Below are 6,815 nucleotides of genomic sequence, written 5' to 3'. Positions count from 1 at the left end.
GATATGACAATAACTTTTATAATACTAATAAGCCAACATCTCTGGCTTTTTTTGTTTTTTGTTGTTGCTCAAAGTTATTTCAGGGTTTCGATCTCTCAACTGAGAGAACGCATCCTGTTTATTATATTATAATGAATATTTAATATTACATTTAAACTTTGACTATAGCCTAGACATGTTGCATATTAATTGTACTATTTATGAACCTCAAAGCATATGTTTGTGTATTTTGTGTTATTCCATAATGATATTCTATTTGAGGGCATTTGTAGTGTAGGAATAGGGCCCAAACATAACCTCATGGGGTTGAAGCAAAACTCTGCAGGGCTGCGGCTCTCCAGGACCGACGTTCGCCACCCCTGATATAGGACTTAGCCTATCACACAAACAAGAGTCCTATTTTTTTTTTCTCGAATATCTGCAAGATCGCAAATGTACAATAAACCACAACTTACAGAGTAACTTTCAAACACAAAATTCCGTTTTGCTCCGTCAGAAAGAAAATAGATGTTACTCCATAATGATGTTCTATTTGAGGGCATTTGTAGTGTAGGTATAGGGCCCAAACATAACCTCAAGCCCAGGGGCCCTCACCCCTCTAAGTCCTGCCCTGACTACATGCAAAGGAAGGTAAATGCGAGAATGAGACCCTCCCCCCGCCGCCCAAAATAGTTCAGCTCAATCACAGGCAGCTCAATGGAAGCCCGTCCCGTGGCTCCGCCCCCTCCTGCCATCCTCCACACCAGCAACCAGCCCGTTTAAATATTAACTCTTCGTGTGCAGCTCACAGTCTGTGTCCTAAACCAAAGACAGATGCCTTGCTGTGTATAGCAACAAAATTGTTATGTCTCAATCCACAGACATCAATAAAATGGATTCACTCATTCAAATTCAAAAATTTTTGGATTCACTCCTGGTGCACTTTTGCTGTATAGTAGTGCTTTTGGACGTGTGCGTAAAAAGGTGATTTTCGCTCAAATGAGATGAAGAATCCAATACCAGTAGCCCAATAATGAAATCACATGACCTGTATCTTTATCTTTATCTCGATAATTCCCCTCGATTTCATTCATTTGTTTTTGTTAAACTTTTAATAATAAGGGTTCGGTGGTAAAGAGAGTGGTTAAACTGCAAAAGGAAGGCTGTTGGTGTCTTTGTGTCCATCTGCTTACAATTGTGTCTGATTGACACATCTGTCTACTTCCCAGCTATTACTCCTCCTCTTCCATGCTTATTTTCCTTCCTTCATTTCTCTTCACTCTTTCACGTCCTCTAGTACAGTGATTCCCAACCAGGGGTAAGTGTGCCCAGGGGATATTTAAGTAGATTCCAGGGGGTAACATTTTCATTTTGCTTTGTTAAAGCGACAGTTCACCCCAAAAAAATGAAAATTCTGTCATAATTTACTCACCCACATCATTCTAAACCTGTATGACGTTTACTTATGTAGAACACAAAAGAAGACATTTTGAAGAATGTTGATAACCAAACAACATTGGAGCCCATTGAAAAAAAACACTGAGACATTTTTTTAAAAATATATTTTATGTTGTACAGAGAACGAAAAGTCGTACCGTTTGGAATGACATGATGGAAAATGATGACAGATTTGTTCATTTTCATCTTTTTAAACTTGTTAAACAGAAAAATAATAGATTAAAAATGAGTAATCATATATGTATATATTTAATTTTTTTTAAAGAAAATATTTTGTGTATGAGAGTTAATGTAGGCCATTTTATATTGTGTGTGACTGTTTTTTTGTAGAAAAAGTTTTTTTGTGGAAACAATTTTCACTCAGAAATTGCTTGTGAATTTAACAATGAATTGCAATGAAACGGCAAGTAACACTGAAATACACATAGAATTGTTGAAGTATAAAGACTGAAATAGTATTTTCTTTTAAAACATAATTTTTTTTTAAACATTTTTTAAATTAAAAACGAATCATTATAATAATGGCTACATCAGTTAATTTTATATTTGTATTTATGTTGTGCAGAGTATTTATCAGATCTAGCCATATGAATGCATTGGCCAGTCATGATTAATTTATTCAGTGAGAAAAAGTGACTAATAAAAGAGGGGTTTCATATTTAGCTGGACATGTGATCTCAATATGGTGGCCCCCATGATGTGACCCTCTCCATGTAAAATAAAACTGCTGTTATCATCTCATGTGAATGCACTTTTTTATTATATAATTTATTTATATATATTCAAAAGTATATATATTTTCTTTTTTTATTGAGCAAATTATCAAGGATAAGTATTAACACAAAGCCAGAGCTTTCCCTATCCGAAGTATATATATTTTCTTTTTTTATTGAGCAAATTATCAAGGATAAGTATTAACACGAAGCCAGAGCTTTCCCTATCCGATTTTTTTCCCCCCTCGTCTCAAGAAATATCTGCGTCCACACGAAACCACGAAACCGACACAAAACGATGTAGTATACATGCCAGACCAGCATGTGGCGCTGTAATTCTGCCACAGAGATGCACTAAAAACGGATAAGAAGACTTGGACTACACTCTTAACAAATAAAGGTGCTTCAAAAGGTTCTTCAAGCGATGCCATAGAAGAACCATTTTGGGTTCCACAAAGAACCATTCAGTCAAAGGTTCTTTAAAGAACCATCTCTTTCTTACCTTTTTGTAATCTGAAGAAAATTCTTCAGATATTAAAGGTTCTTTATGGAACCATTTAGACAAAAAGGTTCTTCTATGGCATCGTGAAGAACCTTTATTTTTAAGAGTGTATGCGCATAAACCTTGCGCGCGGTATACAAACGAACATGGAACAATACATTTATTAATCTGTGTTAATGTTAGCTAATAAAAAGACAAACGTTCAGTGTTTGTTCATGTTTTTGTTGCTGTTACGTGACGTAGCGGTGTCTGACTAGGGGCGAGACGTGGGGTGATGACGTTATCGTTTCCGAAAATATACGGATTCGCTGTCCACACGAAAACGCAAGGGCGTCGGTTTCATATTTATCCACTCTGGGACACGGTTTCAAAAAATATCGGTTTCACTCTCCCAAAACACCGGATCCATCTAGACGAAACGCCTATACGATACAAAATTGATGCGTATACAGCTAAACGCGTCTCAGTGTGGACGGGGCCTGAGAAGACAAAAAAGGTTGTCAAAGACTCCTCTAGAGAATCTTGATCTGAAAACAGGCATGTTTCAAAATGTTTGTGTTGAGTCGGAGCACGACAACGAGGGCTTCACATTGAGACATGATTTTAACGGCCCACAACTTGAGAACTCTTACCCCTCAGTTTGGGTTCTGGGATTCATTGTTCCTTAATCCTCCTCCCCCCCAGCCTCACATCACCCTTTTTTCCCTTCTCTCTCCCTCTCTCTCTCTCCTTTTGCGGCCCCTGACCCTCCGTTTCTCTTTTTCTCTGCCTACTGCTATAGAAGCCAGATGAGAGCACGAATACCATCCCACCCTACCCCCCTTCCCTTCTCACTTTTCTTGTCCCCCTCTCCCCCTCTTGTGTGTGTTTTTTTTTTCACTCCCTGAGAGCTACACAAGTAACAGAGATGGAGAGAAAGAGTGAAAGGAAGAAAGAGAAAGCTCTCGTATCCTACAAGTCCCCAACAAGCCGTAGATGTTTATGTTCATACGACTTGCGGAAACTCACCAGTGTTGGAAAGTATCAAATTAAAAGTAGCTATGCAACTACTTTAAAGGTGATGTGTGTCGTTTTTCAAAATATTTTTTCTAAAATATTTTCAGATTATAATGAAGTGTCAATTTGTAAAAAATGCAGAAATAATCAGTTCAACCAATGGTGTGAGTTTGAGGCGGGATTATCCTTTTATTGACCAGTGGCAGGTGGGGGAGTGTTTGTGGAAACCTGTTTAAAAACAGTCATTCTTTTTCCATTTGATGACGCTAGAGGAACAGAAATCTACATTTACAGTTGTTTTAGTCAGCTTTTTCAATAACAAGCAGTTTTTCCCAACAAGTTGCATGACAGCACTCCATTGTAAAAAGTTGTAAATAAAGGTTATTATAGTATATGTTTAACAAGAAAATACTATTTCAATCTCTCTACTTTTTAATTCAATGTGTTACTTGTTACGTTGCAATTAATTGTGAAACTTACTAGCAATTTCTGTGTGCCAGAACCATTTTTTTTCAGTGTACATCGAGCAAGTTGATTTGTTTGAATGATTTATTTTAATGAACAGATTCAGAAACTGATTAATTTGAATTGGTTTTCAGTCGTGTGGTCATTGTATGCATCATTTCTTTTTTTTTTTTGCGTGCACAGCCTTGAATCCGAGCAAAATGAAGCAATGATCATTCACACTTTACGAGACTGTCTCACTCTATCTTTAGTATTGTTATAGGAGGTTTGATTCATTTTAGTGAGTCGGTTTGTTCTGAGCTCTTTAAAAAAAAATCATTTGAATCAGTGCTCAGTTGAGCATTTCTCTTCTTTTTTCCTAAGGAAATACATAGTAAGTTAGCTAAATATTAATGTTTAGAACTATTGTTTCCAGTTGTGTATTAACTAGGTTGATTACAATGTTTAATTAAAATGTTTCCGCTCCACACCTTCAGTTTTTAGAAATGACACAGAACACTTATAAGTATGAAATGATCACAATTAAAAATGTGTTAATGGCCTAACCCTTACAGTACTAGTGCTAATATATTAGGTTTGATGCTGTCAACTTAACTGATATCCTTACTGATATGTACTGCCTTTATGTACTATCCTTCTTTATATTGCTCCATTTTGTTTTCTAAGTAGCGTATATTGTAGCTTTTTCACCAAAAGCCAAATTTGACTGTAGTTGAACTACTTTAAATTCAAAGTTTCTTGTAGCTTTCCAAGACACTTTCAAAGTAGCTTCCCCAACGCTGAAGCTCACACTTCAAGAAATAATGATTTTTTTGAATGACGCTGTTGGGCTCTACAGCGACTGGTAAGTGAGGGCTTGAGTCTCAGCAAGAGAAACGAGTTGTTAACACACTCGTGTGTGTGTGTGCAGTGAAGGGGGATGGCTGCCTTGTTTGTAGCTTGTCAGCAATTGCCTGAGACAAGCTTCCCCTGCATGTGTGAAAGCTGCTTGGCTTGAATGCCTGGACCATACCAAGTGGAGTCAAAAGCGAAGGGGGGGACGGAGGCGATAAAAAACGATCAGACTGGAGACAATAGGCCCCTGAAGTGTTCCCCCCAAGTTGCTTTGATGTTGTCCTAGTGTCTAGATGCTGAAGGGGACCAGGGACTGCAGGGAAGAGCAGCCCTTTGTGTGGATGTGTGTGCACTTTTTGGGCCAACACGGACAAAAGGGAGGGGTACAAAAGCGTGGAGAGAAATAAGAGAAGAAACAAATGATGAAAACCCAAATGATCCTGAACGTGTTTTTGTATGGCCGCTGTGTGTGAGAGGGCACACAGAAAAGGAGAAAAGCAAGAGAAATAGGAGGAGACGCTCGTACACTGGGGCTGATAGAGTGACAGAGAAAGAGAGGGGGTGAGTACACTGTATCTTTTTCTTCAGCACCAGATCACTCTTTTATTTTTTTTTACCCTTTCTTACTTTATCTTTCTCTTTTGTTCAAGGGGGGTGGGTGTGTGAAAAATGAGTAGACCCAGAGTTGGAGCCAAAGTTGGGGCTGCAAACGGCGTGCTGTTATTATTGTGGTTATTCCTGTCTACATGAGTGTGGGTAAAAACGTTCGCTACTCTTACGCTCCGTTATTCCTAGTCCTTGAAGAGATATATGGATATATGGAAAGGGCAGGGGGTGACGGGGGAGTGGATGGCTTGGAATGTGTCATTGGATAGTCTGGATGAGTTGCCCTCCATGCCAGTGTAAACCTCCTCTGCTGTCCTTTCCTCTCCTCTCATTATTGTCTGCTTATTCAAGAGCGGTTTCATCTGTGTGTGTGTGATAGCTGCAGAGCAACAAGAGCTTTTTTCTTTCTATATGTCAGGATTGTCACTATCGGCAGCGGGTGAATTGTGCAATGATTAGAGCCGTGTGTGTGTGTCTGGGGGGCGGTTCTATTCTGCCTGAGGGGGTTTCTCAGTCTGTGCCCTCCATGGTGGTAGCAGACTGCTTTTACACTACCAGCTGTTCCGAAAACCTGCAGTGATTTTCTCTTTCTTTCTGCCTGTCTTTCATGCTAAAGGTTATCCAATTGTCGCCGGTGTCACACGCACATGCAATTTCTGTTGCTGTTTGATGTGTACCAGTTGCATATGAGTCAGAAAAGTCAAATAAATTAATTAAAACTACTTTTACTACATTTGACTTTTATTCATGCACATTTCACTGTGTAAAAATTTACAATATGAAGGAACGGTAATGTATATGACTGAACTTGCAAGATACTGTAATTGTATTATTATTTTTTTTAAATCTTAGCTGTCTACCGTTGACTACTGAAACTCTCTGTAACTCAGATTTCCTAGTTGTAATTCCAATTTGAGAAGACCTTGAAGTCAACATTTTATATTTACGACAATTTCAGTATGTGGGTCAGTAACTGATGACAATATGGTTGAGATTTTACGTAAATATATGAATCATTTATAATATAAAAATTCTTATTGAATGAGCCACGTTCAAACCCACTATAAAACAACACACAGTTGTGGCTGAACATTCTATATGAATGTGCATTCAATATTAAGTTATGTTGTTTGGTTACCATAAACTGTTAGATTTAGAACTATCTTCTGAAAATATGATTATTGTTGATTATGAATATTGTTGATAATTGCTTTTTTTTTTTCTTCCTTTGGATAAAAGCATGTGCTAAATGCATAAATGCA

The sequence above is a fragment of the Sinocyclocheilus anshuiensis genome, unplaced genomic scaffold (genome assembly GCF_001515605.1).
Source record: "Sinocyclocheilus anshuiensis isolate Anshui unplaced genomic scaffold, SAMN03320099.WGS_v1.1 scaffold322, whole genome shotgun sequence".
In the NCBI taxonomy this organism is placed as follows: Eukaryota; Metazoa; Chordata; class Actinopteri; order Cypriniformes; family Cyprinidae; genus Sinocyclocheilus; species Sinocyclocheilus anshuiensis.
This window is presented reverse-complemented; position numbering follows the sequence as displayed.